Here is a 16296-nt window from a genome sequence, read left to right as displayed (position 1 = left end):
CCTTGAGAGTTGCCGAAATCCCTGAATTCTTCCGAGTCAAAGTTCGACCCATTATCCGTAATGATGCTGTGCGGGACTCCATATCTGAACGTCAGCTCCCTGATGAAGGTAACAGCAGTACCGGCATCAAGATTCTTGATTGGTTTAGCCTTAATCCACTTGGTGAACTTGTCGACTGCTACCAGTACATGCGTGAAACCACTTCGACCTGTTCTCAAGGGACCAACCATGTCCAACCACCATACTACGAAAGGCCAGACGAGTGAAATGGTCTTCAGAGCCGACGCAGGCTTGTGTGACATATTGGAGTAGAACTGACATCCTTCGCACTTGTCCACTATTTCCTTTGCCATCTCATTCGCCCTCGGCCAGTAAAATCCGTCTCGGTATGCTTTGGCTACGATGGTCCGAGAGGACGCATGGTGACCACAGGTCCCCGAGTGGATATCATTGAGAATGATTCGACCTTCTTCTGGCGTTATGCATTTTTGACCAACTCCAGTCGCGCTCTCTCTATACAACTGTCCTTTGATAACGGTAAAGGCTTTGGATCGACGGACGATCTGCCGAGCCTCTTCCTCATCCTCTGGGAGCTCTTTTCTCAGGATATACGCGATATAGGGAATTGTCCAGTCGGGACTGACCACTAAGACCTCCATGACTAAGTCGACCACTGCTGGGACCTCAACCTCAGTCGGATCTGTGGCACTCTTGGGCTGTGGAGCTTCTTCTGTGAAAGGATCTTCTTTGACTGACGGAGTGTGTATATGCTCCAAGAACACACCACTCGGAATGGATTCTCTTTTGGAACCTATCTTTGCCAGATCATCTGCTGCCTGATTTTTCAGTCGAGGGACGTGATGGAGCTCTAACCCCTCGAACTTCTTTTCCAGCTTCCTCACTACATTGCAGTATCCAGTCATGGCTGGGCTTCTCACGTCCCACTCCTTCATCACCTGGTTGACCACTAAATCTGAATCGCCATAGACCATCAGGCGACGGACGCCGAGTGAGATGGCCATGCGCAATCCATATAAAAGGGCCTCATACTTTGCCTCATTGTTGGAGGAATCAAAGTGAATCTGGAGCACATACCTAAGCTTATCTCCTCTGGGGGAAACCAGAACAACCCCAGCACCGGAACCATTCAGCATCTTAGAGGCATCAAAGAACATGGTCCAATGCTCCAAGTGAACTTCAGTCGGCTCCTGTTGTTCAATCCACTCGGCGAGGAAATCTGCTATTGCCTGGGACTTAATGGCTTTCTTTGCCTCAAACTTGATATCGAGGGGAAGAAGTTCAATCGCCCATTTCGCCACTCGACCAGTTGCATCTCTGTTGTGCAGAATCTCTGATAGCGGGGCATCGCTGACGACTGTGATGGAATGATCAGAGAAATAATGAGCAACCTTCTTCGTGGTCATGTATATTCCATACACAAGCTTCTGATAATGAGGATATCTCTGCTTGGATGGAGTCAAGACTTCGGACAAATAATACACTGGGCGCTGAACTTTGAAGGCTTTTCCTTCCTCTTCCCGCTCGACCGTAAGCACTGTACTGATGACTTGTCCTGTGGCTGCGATATAAAGCAACAGAGGCTCTTTGCTGATTGGAGCAGCAAGCACCGGCTGGGTGGAGAGCAGAGCTTTTCGCTCGGCAAACGCTGCATCAGCTTCTGGAGTCCACTCGAACTTGTCTGCCTTCTTCATCAGTCGGTAAAGAGGCAATGCCTTTTCACCGAGTCGTGAGATGAATCGACTTAATGCGGCCAAGCATCCAGTAAGCTTCTGGACATCGTGCACGCGCACAGGGTGTTTCATTCGGAGAATAGTACTGATCTTCTCTGGATTAGCATCGATCCCTCGTTCGGAAACGAGAAAACCGAGTAACTTTCCACCAGGAACCCCGAATGTGCACTTTGACGGATTGAGCTTGATATCATACCTTCTGAGGTTGGCAAATGTTTCGGCGAGGTCAGCAAGCAGGTCGGAACCCTTTCGCGACTTGACGACGATATCATCCATATACGCTTCCACATTCCGACTGATTTGAGTGAGCAGACACTTCTGAATCATTCGCATAAATGTGGCTCCAGCATTCTTGAGGCCGAATGGCATGGTGATATAGCAGAAGCACCCGAATGGAGTGATGAAAGCTGTTTTTATTTCGTCGGGTCCATACAGACGGATCTGATGATACCCGGAATATGCGTCTAGAAAAGACAATCTCTCACATCCCGCGGTCGAGTCAACAATTTGATCTATGCGAGCGAGAGGAAAATGATCTTTCGGGCAGGCCCGATTGATGTGCTTGAAATCAATGCACATGCGGAATGACTTGTCCTTCTTGGGAACCATGACAACATTAGCGACCCACTCGGAGTGGTATATCTCTCGGATAAATCCTGCCGCCAACAGTCGAGCCACTTCCTCACCAATAGCCCTTCTCTTCTGGACGGCGGACCGCCGAAGATGCTCTTTGACTGGTTTTGCTGATTTGTCGACTCTAAGGCGATGCTCAGCCAGTCCCCTGGGAACACCTGGCACGTCAGCTGGCTTCCATGCAAAAATGTCCCAGTTCTCACGGAGGAACTGGATGAGCGCTTCTTCCTATTTCGGGTCGAGTGTTGTGGAGATGTGGGTCGGGACTGCATTGGGGTCGGTCGGGTGAATGTGAACAGGCTTCGTCTCACCAGACGACTGAAATGCAGATTCTGTGGCGGGTTTCTTGGATCGCAACAAATCACTCGGATCTGCGCTTTGCTTGTACTCTTCGAACTCGACCGCTGTCACCTGGGAATCGGCAATCTTCGAGCCCTTCTGAAAGCACTCTTCTGCCTTTTTCCGATCACCGGTGACAGTGATCACTCCTTTGGGACCTGGCATTTTCAGTTTGAGGTACACGTAACATGGTCGAGCCATGAACCGTGCATAGGCTGGCCTCCCCAAAATGGCGTGGTACGCACTCTGAAAATCCACGACCTCAAACGTCAACTTCTCTTTGCAAAAATGTTTTGAATCACCAAACACCACGTCCAGAGCTATTTGGCCGAGTGACTCGGCTTTCTTCCCTGGTATAACTCCGTGGAAGCTCATGTTGCTGGTGCTCAGTCGGGACATCGGAATGCCCATTCCTTTCAGTGTGTCTGCATATAACAAGTTCAGCCCACTTCCACCGTCCATCAGCACCTTTGTCAGTCGAGTGCCTTCGACAACTGGGTCGACCACCAAAGCTTGCCTCCCAGGGGTGGCAATATGAGTCGGGTGATCAGACTGGTCGAATGTGATGGGTGTTTGGGACCATCTCAAATAACTTGCTTTTGCTGGGGCAACCATGTTCACCTCACGGTTAATGACTTTGAGTCGACTCTTGCTTTCCACATCTGCGAAGATCATCAGAGTGGAGTTGACATGCGGATATCCTTCCCCACTGTCCTCCTTGTCTTCGGCCTTGTCCGACTCCTTCTCCTTGTCCTTAGACTGTTTTCCTTGAAACTGCTGAATCAGGAGTCGACACTGGCGAGTGGTATGCTTTGGGTAAATGATGTTGCCCTCTTCATCTTTCTTCGTGTGGATGTGACACGGCATATCCATCACGTCGTTTCCTTCTTTATCCTTCACCTTCTTAGGGTTCCAGGATCCTTTTGGCTTGCCCTTGAACTTTCCCTGAGTGACGGCCAGAGCCTCTCCAGGAGCTGCTGGTTTGGCCTTCCGCTTCTGCTTCCGACTGGAGTTTCCCTTCTCCGACTGACTCGGCTTGTACTTGCCGCTTCGGAGTCGGTCTTATTCCTTGCCGTTGGCGTACTTGGTAGCAATCTCCATCATCCGACTCAGGGTCATGTCTCCGGTTCGACCAAATTTCAAACTCAATTCTTTGTTCTTGACGCCATCCTTGAAGGCGTAGACTGCCTGATGATCAGACACATTTTCCACAGTATGGTGCAAAGTGATCCACCTCTGAATATACTCTCTGAGAGTCTCATTGGTTTTCTGCACACAGACTTGTAGCTCTGTCAATCCAGCTGGTCGCTTGCAAGTTCCTTCAAAGGTTCTGACGAACACTCGGGACAAATCTTCCCAAGTGTAAATACTGCTAGGAGGTAACTGATTCAACCACGCTCTGGCTGAACCTTCCAACATGAGGGGTAAATGCTTCATGGCCACCTCGTCATTCCCACCACCAATCTGAACAGCCACTCGGTAATCTTCAAGCCAAGTTTCAGGCTTGGACTCACCAATGAACTTGCTGACTCCTGTTGCCAACCTGAAATTGGGGGGAATCACAGCGGCTCTGATAGCCCTGCTAAAACATTCTGGACCAGAAACATGCACTCGACTACTCGTGGGCGCATCTCTCTCGGGTCCGCCTTGATGGGCTCTGTTCCGGTCGACCAAGCCTTGCACGGTAATGGATCGCGCATCGAAGCCTGGTTCCCTGGGGTCGACCGGAGCTCTTCGCCCCACACTGAGCTGACGCCTGTCATCCTGTCACCGAGGAGCGTAAGACCCATCCCTCGGAGGGGAAGCGGGCACTCGACGCCTGTCATCTCGGTCGTGTCGGTCTCCATACTGATCTCGCCGATTGTCGCGCCCTTCCCACCGCGGAGGCGATCTGGGACTATGAGCCGACTGAACCGTATTCGCAGCGACGGATCGACTGTGAATTCTGTTGCGCGACTGCGACATGGCTGAGTTCTGGTCTCCTGCTGCCCGGAGAAAATCTCTGATCTGCATCAAACCTCTGCCAGCCTCCGACTGAGAGGGCTGGATGGACCCTGCTATACGGGTTGCAGCTGCTAAATTCTGGATTGGGGTTCGATATACCTAAGTCGGCGGAAAGAGTTGACGTCGATTGGCGTCGGGAACTCGTTGCCACGCGCGCTCGTCGAGTGCCCGTTGGAGGTTCTCCAGACGAGCGCGTTCAGCCAGATTGGCCAAACGTGCCTCCTCCAAGGCACGAGCCTCGGGGGTTTCTCCCGCGATGGGAGTATGCAGGGCATCCATGTTCCTGCGGTGAAGCTCTTCCCTCTGCAGAGAGTTGAGTGTCTCAGGCTGGTATTCTTCGTGGTCTCGAACGGGGTCGCCTCCGCCGCCTGCCCCTCCCTCATGGGAGAAGCCAGGAGGACTGCGGGGTCCGTTGACCATCAGGATTTCCGCCGCCGGATCACTGCTATCACATTCAGATGCAGTCTCTACGGAGCCAGTCGACAGATCGAACAAGCCGTAGAGAGACTCGTCGGACTCAATTGCCGCGACCTGGGCGGTGGCCGTCTGGCGAGCCACCGCGTGTTTCACCCACCGCTGCAGCCTCGACCGACCAGAGCGCTTGCGCTGGTGGGAGACCGGACGGGTGACCGATTGGGGAGTCGACTGATACGGGGTCGACGGTTGCCGCAGCAGAACGCCGCGGACACATGCGCGAAAATGCGTCGCACCACGGACGGGGAGCGCATCAACGTCGAGTGGAGCCTCCTGGAGCCATGCAGAGTCGTCGGCGACAAAGGTGACAGCGCCGAGACGGATCTCGCGCCCCTCGACCAAAACTCCAGCAGTCATCATGATGAAAGTACTCGGAAGTATCGCAACCTCCTCCTCAAAATCGCTAAAACACCTGCCCCACGGTGGGCGCCAACTGTCGTGGTTCTAAGTCTGACAGTAGAGTAGGGGGTAGGTATGGAGAGGCAAGGTCCTAGCTATGGAGAGGTTGTAAACACAAGCGATGTACGAGTTCAGGCCCTTCTCGGAGGAAGTAAAAGCCCTACGTCTCGGAGCCCTGAGGCGGTCGAGTGGATTATGTATGTATGTGTTACAGGGGTGCGAACCCTTCTGCCTATGGAGGGGGGGGGTGGCTTATATAGAGTGCGCCAGGACCCCTGCCAACCCATGTAATGAAGGGTTTAAAGTACATTAAGTTTGGGGCGTTACTGGTAACGCCCCACATAAAGGTACTTAACTACCATAAAGTCTATTCAATTACAGGCCGTTGCAGTGCAGAGTGCCTCCTGACCTTCTGGTGGTCGAGTGAGTCTTCATGGTCGAGTCCTTCAAGTCAGTCGAGTGGGTTCCTCGTAGGTCGACTGGAAGGTGATCTCTTCTAAGGGTGTCCTTGGGTAGGGCACTTAGATCAGGCCTATGACCCTACCCTAGGTACATGAATCCATCACTCCCCCTCCAGATATGCCTCCTTCTTGCCGGCTCTCGAGATCCAGGCGATCCCACCGGATAAGGGCTCTCCTGTCTCGACCCGGGGCATGAAGTAGTGGCAGAAAAGAGCTACATTTGGGTGGACTCCGACAAATTTTTCGCAGAGATGTGCGAAAACTGCCATGGTCAGAACAGCGTTGGGGGTGAAGTCAAGGAGGTGGAACCCGTAGGTGTTCATGATATCACAGAAGAATTCAGAGAAGGGCGGGCAGAGCCCACAGTAGAAGAACAGTACGAAGAAGGGGTATCCGTTTGGAGCCCGTTTCGAAGCGACGGCGGAGAGTACCTTCGTGCGCGGATGCGCTCGCGTCTCCGTCGACCAAAAGAGGTAATACCACTCCCTCAGCTCCGTCGCGGCGAGCTCGGAGGGGAAAGTTGCCCGCTCCTTTCGCAGCGCCTCGAGCCGCAGCGCCTCGGCCGACTTCACGCCCTTCCCGGCTTTCGGAGCCATGGCGGAGGTGGTGGGGGAGATTGATGGCGTTGGTGGCGACGGCGGCGATGGGGGGCGGAGCGCTGCTCTCTTTCGGGTTTGGAAGCGGAGGGGAGCGGCGGAGATTTCTGAAGATGGGAACAGCGACTGGCGAGATGGGGGAACTGCCCCTGTTTCCCCTGCTTATAAAGAGGGAGGAGGCCAACGTTACACTTTTTCCGAATAAAGAACCACCCATGATCTCTCCCACGACGTCGCATTCGACGCGTGCCGTTGGGGAGGGCGCGGTGGATACGGGGTGAGATACGGCGTAACCCAGGCCGCGCGTGCCCGTGCCCTGTTTTGGGCCTGGCCCAACAACGCTCGGCACCGTGTGTGGCCCAGGCCCGGGGGCTCATGTCGGTGTACTACAGTAGGGGTACCCTAGTATCCCGAACTTGTGCACGGGCAGTCACAACGACCCGCGGCAAGGCTTGCCGGGTGACTGCCAAGGTCCTTCGTGGGTCCTTTGGAGCCATCCAAGAACAAAGTGTTTAAGTCAAAGAGAACAAGGCCCCGGCAAGAGGAGCTCGCCGGGAAGGCCAACTGAGGCATCTCAAGGAACTTGCCACGATGTGCCGCGCATCCCGGCAAGGCCCGGTGAGCGACAAGCTTCCGGACGCCCGGCAAGACGAGATTGCCGGGAAGGCCAACCAAGGCATCACAAGGCCCGGCAAGCGACAAGCTTTCGGACGCGACAAGACAACGACCGCGGCAAGGCGCTTGCTGCGGCAGGCTACCACTCTATACCCGCGCTCCAGCGCATCCACCAACGTGTCGCCCTGGGACATTCCCAGGCGCGTGTGGCGGGAGGCTGTGCAGCCAGCGGTGCGAGGTGGCAAGCGGAGATGACAAGATTACCATCGTGGCAAGCGGTGGCGCCCCTAACGGTCACTTCTCTGGACTGTTTGGGCGACGCAGACGGGCATTTAATGCCTTTGTCCCCTGCCGTCAGGGTTAGGTATGATGCACTGTACAAGTAGGTGTACCAACCGCACCTCTTTTCCATTTTTACCCTTGCATGCGTTGCCACCTGTTGGTGACCCCTTGAGCATATAAAAGGAGGCCCATGCGCAACGTAGAAGGGGTTCGAAACCAGAAAGCACTCACGCTTGGTCTCGTTAGCAGCGGAGGTGTACTATAGCATTCCACGCTCCCGAGCAAGAACGCAATACAATCAGACAAGCAGCAGTAGGAGTGTTATCTCTCCGGAGAGCTCCGAAGCTGGGTAAACCGCTCGTGTGCTTCGCCTCACTCCGCTCTTCGTGCGATCTCCGCCCCCCGCCGGACCGAAAGGGGCCCTGCCCCATAGGTGTTCGTTCCCACGACACTTTTTCAATAAGGAAATTAGTCAAGCATTTATACCATGCTCTAGGAGCTTGTTTAAGACCATAAAGAGCTTTGTGAAGTTTGTAAACATGATCGGGTTTCTTGGGATTAACAAAGCTGGGAGGTTGTTTAACATAAACTTCCTCCTCAATTTCGCCATTTAGAAAAGCACTTCTAATGTCCATTTGGTATAATGTGATATCATGGTGATTGGCGTAAGCAAGTAAGATGCGTATGGACTCAAGTCTAGCTATGGGGGCATATGTCTCACCATAGTCCATACCATCGACTTGAGTGTAGCCTTGGGCGATGAGACGGGCCTTGTTGCATACAACTTGTCCATATTCATCTTGCTTCTTCCGAAACACCCATTTGGTTCCAATGACATTTTGGTTGTTGTCCGACTTTTCTACCAATGTCCACACTTGATTCCTCTGGAAATTATGTAGCTCTTCATGCATGGCGTTCACCCAATCCGGATCATCAAGATCTTCTTCAACCTTCATAGGTTCAATACTAGAAATGAATGAATAATGTTCACAAAAGTTAGCCAAATGAGTTCTAGAGCGAGTAATTCTCCCGGTTTGAATATCATCGAAGATTTGTTCGACAGGATGATATCTTGAAACTCTTGCTCTAACTCATGAGAGCTTTTGTTTGGGTCGGGGTGGAACATCCTCTTCATTGTCTTGTTATTCCTCTTGTCCTTCTTCATTGTTGTTGGCGTTGTCATTCTCTTGTGGAGGTGGAGAGGGAGGTCGATGAGGTTCATCTTGTTGTACATCCTTGTCTCCTTCATCTTGACATGTTCCACTTGCGGATGCCTCCAAGTCAGGTTGTGGTTCACCTTGGTGTGAAGTTGAGGCTTCCACTTGAACGGACGAGGTACTTGTCGGGGGTTGGGTGCGACATATGCCAAAGGATGGCTTATCATGGTGGGGGCGAGTAGAACGTCACCGGTGCCTGGAAACGGGATAAGGCGTAGACATGCACGCTGACGAATCTTACCCAGCTTCGGGGCTCTCCGGGGAGATAACACCCCTACTGCTGCTCTGCAGGGTCTCCGCATGGTCACTATAGCAAGGTGACTACAATGGTGCTCATAGAGCTGTATCTGGAGGCAGGAGAGAGCGAGGCTAGTTCTCTCCTCCCTGGGCTATATTTCTATCTCTATCAAGGTCCGAACCCTTTGCATGGGTGCCCCGGGGGGTTTATATAGGCCTACCCCCAGGGGTACAATGGTAATCCGACTGGGCGTGGGTCCCAGCCGTCTGTCTCTCATGTCGCCGTCCTTCCCGCGGGCTTCTGGGGCCCGCCGTCTGGTGGGTCCCGCGGACAGGCCGGACACTATGCGGCGCTCCTGATGATGCAGGCTTGGTCATTGGGTCATGGCAACAGTACCGCTGTCTATCAGGCGATCACTGTCGCCACTCCCCATCCAATCTGGTTTATGGCTTGTGGGGCCCTGGAGGGGAGACGGCCGACTCCGGGGAGGCCGACTCCCACAGGGTCGTCTTCGGGTGCTCTGGCCGCCTTCAATTCACCCACTGACAGGCGGCCCCACGGTCTTCGGGCCGTACAGGCCGGTGTCATGGGCACAGTGCGTCGCGCACTGTGGCTGAGGTCAGGCCAGGCATGGCAACAGTGTCGCGCCTCACCGGAGATCTCCCAGCAATACGGCTCACTGTAGCCATGCCAGCCACTCGCAGGCAGGGAGGGAAGGCCACGTCGTGACTGTACCCTGCATCGGGCTGCGTGAAGTGTCGTGGGCCGACTCCCATAGTCGGCACTCCTGGAGGTCGCAAGCCCAGAGTCGGCTTGCTTTGAAGTCGTCATCTGGAACTCGGCTCCTCCGGAGATCGCCAGCTGAGACTCGGCCTCTCGGGAGATTGCCAGCTGGGACTCGGCCTCTCTGGAGGTCGCCAGCTGGGACTCGGCTGGAGGGGCGTGGCCTGCCCCGATGTCTTGAAAGATCCTGGGTCCCGGGTCAGCCTACCCGTGGCCCATTACTCTGACAGTAGTCCCCGAAGCTGGTGAAGCCCTGCGGACGCCGCCTCGTGGGGCTTCAGCAGTTTCAAACATCCCAGCGCCGACTCTGAGACTCGGCTGTTTTCTTCTTTGGGCCGACTCGCCGAAGTCGGACTTGTTCAGCGAGGGGCCACTGTTTGTAAGTCGCGGCGGGAAATCAGGCGGCGTATCGGATACGCTTCCCTGCTGCCATCGAGGCGGTCCTATCGCGCGGCGCCACGTGGGGAGGATAGTCTGCTCGCCCACGCGCGCAACGGGACGGGCCGCCAGGCGGGGCCCGCCACTACCGCGCCTCGGCTTCCGAGCGGATCCGCTGTGGTCGCGAACGGTTGGCTTCCCCACGTCGCTACTGCGTGCAGTAACTTCTCGGGGTAAATCGTGGGGCGGTGTGGGCTTCGTGCAGTTAATCCCACGCCCGCCCCCTCGGCTCCTCAGCCCGCAGGGCTATAAATAGGCGGGGAGGAGCGGGGCGGCACTGCACGCGCATCCTCTTCCCCACTCTCCTGCCTTCTCTTCTTCCTCCACCGCGAGCAAGAGCACCTCTCACCTCGGCGATGAGTTCTTCCTCCGCCGTGCCCCCTGCCTCGCGTTCCGGTGTGTGGGACGGCTCGGATGTGGAGGCGGAACATATCGAGCTCCTCCGCCGGACCCGCCGTCTCCCCAGCGCGGACCTCGTGCACGCCCGTCCCGCGCCGGAGGAGGGCGAGCGGGTCGTCTTCCGCTTGCACCTCATCCGCGGGCTGGGGCTGCCGGCGAGCGGGTTCTTCCGCTCGTTCCTGGAGTTCCACAATCTTCAGCCGCACCACCTCACCCCAAATGCGGTGGTGCTGCTCTCCGCCTTCGCCACTCTGTGCGAAGGCTTCCTCGGTGTTCTCCCCACCCTCGAGTTGTGGGAAGAATTCTTCTCTTCGAAGCTCGGCACGCAGGCCGCCGGCACGCCGGCTCAGTGCGGCACCTACATCGCGGTGCGGCGCTCGACGGCCGACAACCCTTTCCCTCTCATCTCGCTGGTAAAATCGGTGAAGATGTGGCAGGGCTCCTACTTCTATGTGAAGAACCTCTCCACCGACGGCGACTAGGTCAATCTGCCGCCCTTCAACCCCGCTCCTTTAACTGGGAGGCTTCCCAGTTGGTCTCACCGGTCCAAGTCGCTGACTCCCTCCGGAGCCACTGCCGTAGCGCAACTCCGAGTTCTGCTGCAGTCGGAGGGCCTCATCGGATCCGACCTTCTGGCCGCCTTCATGGCGCGCCGAGTCCTCCCACTCCAAGGCCGGCCTCACCTCATCTGTCAGATGAGCGGCCGCCACGACCCGAGCCGGCTGTGCACAAAGGAGATGCCCCGCAGGGAGGTGGCGAACTTGGTGAACCACATCGCGCACTACGAGTTCATGGAGGACTGGCAGTTCGGCAAAGAGCCGTACTCGCACGACAATCCCCCTCCAGTGGTAAGTCTCATCTTGATGTAGTTTGGTCTTCTTTGCAGCCAACTCCGGCTTCTAATCATCGTTGGTTCCTTCTGGGCAGAACCCCCTCATGGAGCCCGCAGCCGGCGCCATGAGAGAGCCCCGCGACTACGTCCCAGACCGCGAGGATAGCGACGTTGACGACCCCGACTTGGGGGCGGCGGCGCTGGAGGCCGACGCCGAAGGCGGCGAAGAAGGGGCAGACGGCGGCCTCAGGCCATCGGCCACCTTCACCGACTGGCCCGATGACGACGCCAACGTGGATGTCGTCCCACGCCACTAGCCGAGGGCCGGCCACTCCGGCTAAGGTGGCGCAAAGAGGCGTCACGCCGGGCCAAGCGCGCCCGGCAGCAAGCCGAAGAAGTTCAAGGGGGCGTCCGCTGCGACCAAACGGTAGGAGGCGGCCGCGAAGGCCAACCGCTTCCGAAGGGAAGTGAGAAGGCCGCCGTTAGTTTCTGCGTAAGTCTTTACGCTCTTTTATTTTCTTTGTTGGATCTTGTCCCAGTCTTCTTTGATTTTCCCTCCATTCTTCTCCAGAGCCCCCCTCTCCCTTGAGAGAGTCGTCGTCCCCTTTGTCATGGGGTCGGTAGAGACGTCCGCCAACACCCGGCGGGTCGATCCCGCCGCCGACCTTCGGGAGGCGACGGAGCGAAACACGCGGGAGAAGCGCGATGGGGAGGAGGCCGACTGCCTGGAGAAGGCGCAGGCCGAGAAGGCGGCCGCCAACGCCCAGAAGAAGCTGGAGGAGGCCGAAACCACCGCCGCGACGAAGCGGCGTGCTGAGGAGGTAGCGCGTCGCCGATCGGCGATGCTCGTCCCTCCGTTGTCGTCGGCGCCCCCGGCTCCGGAGTTCATGGGGCAAACCGGAGAGGCCGGCACCGAGAACCCCCTCGTGGAGGAGGGCGGCGAGGCTTCAGGCTCGGACACCCTCGTGCCGCCTTCGCCGCCTCCGCCACCATCTGGGAGGCCACACGGCAAACAGCCGGTGGGCCCGTTGGATGCGCCAACCACGGACGAGGCCGAGGCGCAGCTGCTTCTTCAAGTCACCGCGCCGGCGCACAGCCGGCTTGAGAGGACGAGCTCGGCACCGCGAGCTCGGGAGACCGGCGCAGCCAGCTCGGCGAGTCTGGATGTCGAGGCCTCCAGTGCCACGCCCACCGGGTGGTTGCGCGGAGGCGGCACCAGCCCGCTGAACCAAGCCCTCCTAGATGTCCAGGCGAAGCTGCGCGCGGAAAGCGACGCCCTCCAAGTCTGCACCAGAGCGCATCTGGCCGTGCGGACATCCGTCCGACTATGTTTCCTTCTTCTTTTTTGATTCCTGTCTTTCTCTATGGGGGTGCGCCAGCGCACCCACTTGGCGTAGTCCCCGAGTTCCTGGCCGGCTGCTGAGCAGGCGGTTCGGAACTCCCTCTGGCGAGCTCCGAATACTAACTTTTGCCTTTGTCGGCTTTTTGTAGGAGTATCATAATCTCCGTGCCACTGCCTTCAACCGCAATATCGAGGAACTGAACAAGCGGACCGCCGACTTGGTGGAAAGCCGGGGTGAGCTCTTTTCTTCCTTCTTCGCGGGAGCTGCTCCAGAAGGCGCAGGATGAGGCCAAGACGCGGGAGGCCGCCCTCATGGCCGAGTTTGAGATCGAGCGCTCCGCCTGGACTGACAGGGAGGCGATGTTGACCTCTGGCTACCACAAGCTTGAGGACATCGTTGATGGTAAGTCTCTTTCGTTTCTTTGGGCTTCCGACTACGTGTCAGGCCGACTTCTGATTTTCCGACTATCTTCTTTTTTGTCTTGGCAGACTTTTTTCCTGGTCATTCACAGGCAGTCCCTCTGGCCATCGAGGCGGCTCGGGAGGCGCGAAGGGTGAAGGGTGAGGTGATCGCCGCCAATGCCCCCCGAACCATCGACGAGCAGTTCCTGAGCATTGGGGCCCGCCTTCATCCGGCTCACCGGCTGCTGTGCCGGCTTCAGCGTGCCGGTGCTCAGGCGGTTGCCGCCCTATGGCCGGACATGCCGGCTCTGCGCACCGCCAGTCGGACCGCCGACTGGCTGGAAGTCGCCGCTGGTCGTCTTGAGGCTTGGAAGGGCTCCTCGGCCCGGGTCGAAGCACGCCGGGCCTTGGAGTTCGTCACGGTGTGGTATCCGGGGCTGGACCTGGACCATCTGGCCGCGTTCCGGTCAGAAGCCCAGGCCGAGCTGGAGGCCATAGAAGGCGCCCTTGTCGAGCGCGCGGCAGCCATCGCCGAGTACACGGACACCAGCGTCTTCGTGCCCGAGCGGACTGAAGGCGGCGAGGAAGTGCCGCCGGACTAGTTCGGGATGAACCCGGAGTATGACGAAGACTCGGCGGAGGTGATCGACTCCAGCACCGAAGAGGAGGACGAGTCGGAGGACGGAGGCGAGGAGAAGGCGCCAGAAGACGAAGCAGGCGGCCAGCCTCAGCCCGATTGCGCCTCCAGCAACGAGCCGCGCGGAGACAAGGCGACTGCCGCCGGAGGCGACCAAGCAGAGACCGCCCAGCCGACTGCCCCGGCGCCTGACACCGCCGTCACCTCCGATCCTCCGGCCCCGGAGGCCGCCTCCTAGACTGCGTTTTCCGCTTCTGTTTATCTGTCTTCAATAATCTTTTGAAAGACTTGTTAGGTTCGAACAATTCCACCCACGGGGTGTATCCTGAATTTCTATTCGAAGATTCGGCCAAGGGCCTATGTAAATATTTATCCGATTTCCGCCTTTCCTTGCTTATTGCTCCTTAGACTTTTTCCTTTGCCGTCTTCCTTTAGTTGCCGCCTTGCGGGCTGGACAGCCGCTCTGCGGACTGTCGTTAGGTCAAGTGCTTGGCTACTTCAGGAAGGCAAGTACTTAGCCAATTAGAGTTTCTTTAGCAAGTCGGCTAGAAAGTGACAGGCCGACTATCCGAGAGTCGGCTGTCTTTGATAAAAACTAAGACGGCGAGCCAACTACTCATGAGTCGGCTTTGTGGGGGGAGGCTGGTAGTCGGTTTGAGCTATGCATAAGCTTTTAGGTCCTTAGCCATTTTTTCATTCGTACGCTCGTTCTTGCTTGTTCCCTGCCTACCGGCAGTCGCTTTGCGAGCTGCGACTTTCGACAGGAGACGGCTTGAGCGCAACACATTACTTGTCTGACTGCAGGAAGCTTTTCATAGCGCAAGACGGCAAGTCCCCAGGCCGACTAGTCGGACCCAGTGCCAGACGGTATGATAAAAAACAGTGGCATGTTCGGAAGCGTAATTCTTATACAGATAACAAAAAGGCAGTCCCCGAGCTCGTCTCGGGGGGCCTAAGGTCTTAGTGCTTTAATACAAAGGGGGTAGTGCGATACATACTGCATCAACTGTAAAATCTTTGAAGAAGATTCGCGTTCCACGGGCGCTCTGTTTCTTTGCCGGAGTCGTCCCTCTTTGCGTGCTCGAGGCTTCTGAGCGTCAATCAGATAGTAGGCGTCATTCCCTAGCACCTTGCTGATGATGAAGGGACCCTCCCAAGGCGCCGACAACTTGTGCTGGCCGGCTGTTCTCTGAATCAGCCGGAGCACAAGGTCGCCCTCTTGGAATAATCTCGGCTTGACCTTGTGGTTGTAGTATCGGCGCAGACTCTGCTGGTAGATGCTGGACCGGCTGAGTGCCAACAGTCGGCCCTCTTCCAGCAGATCGACGCCGTCTTGGCGTGCTTCTTCAGCTTCCTCTTCGGTGTACATGGTGACTCATGGAGAGTCGAACTCTATATCTGTCGGGATGACAGCTTCGGCACCGTAGACGAGGAAGAAAGGCGTGAAGCCGGTTGACTTGTTTGGAGTCGTGCGCAGACTCCAGAGGACGGCTGGCAGCTCCTTGACCCAACAGCCGACCGAACGCTCGAGTGGTTCGACCAGTCGAGGCTTGATGCCGGACAGGATGAGGCCATTGGCTCGTTCCACCTGGCCCTTTGACTGTGGATGGGCAACGGACGCTAAGTCCAGTCGGATGCCCTGCGTCGCGCAGAAACGAGCCAAGGCGCCCTTGGCAAAGTTTGTGCCGTTGTCGGTGATGATGCTGTGCGGTATGCCATACCGCACAGTGATGTCGGTGATGAAGGTTACTGCAGTCGGCCCGTTCAACTTCTTGATGGGCTTTGCTTCCACCCACTTGGTGAACTTGTCCATCGCGACAAGCAGATGAGTTAGGCCGCCTCGGGCCGTCTTGAATGGTCCTACCATGTCCAGGCCCCAAACTGCGAAGGGCCAGGCGATGGGGATTGTCTTCAGCGCGGAAGCCGGCTGAAGTGGCTTAGGAGCGGAACATCTAGCACCCCTTGCATTTTTGGACTAGCTCTTTAGCTTCTTCCAGGGCAGTTGGCCAAAAGAAGCCGTGCCGAAAGGCTTTGGCCACGAGTGCCCTTGAAGCCGCATGGTGGCCGCACTCGCCCTGATGGATGTCTCTGAGAATTGCTTGGCCTTGTTCTGATTCTACGCAGCGCTGGTAGACACCAGTGATACTGCGCCTGACTAGCTCTCTGTTGACTATGGTGTATGCTGCCGCTCGGCGCTGCACTTGCCGAGCCAGGATCTCATCTGCTGGCAACTCTTTGTTCACTAGAAATTTGAGGATGGGCTGCGCCCATGAAGGTGCTGCTATCTCTTCAACTGCTACCGCAGCGACTTGGACAAGGGTGGCTGGGCTGGGAGGCGGCGGGCTGGAGTCTGCGGCCGTTTGCTGGATTAACAGAGTCTCTGGGCCGATTGGGGCAGTTCCCAGGTCGGGCTCTGAAGTCCCCGGGCCGACTGGCACAGTCCCCGGGCCGGGC

This window comes from Triticum aestivum, chromosome 1B (genome assembly GCF_018294505.1).
Source record: "Triticum aestivum cultivar Chinese Spring chromosome 1B, IWGSC CS RefSeq v2.1, whole genome shotgun sequence".
Taxonomy (NCBI): Eukaryota; Viridiplantae; Streptophyta; class Magnoliopsida; order Poales; family Poaceae; genus Triticum; species Triticum aestivum.
This window is presented reverse-complemented; position numbering follows the sequence as displayed.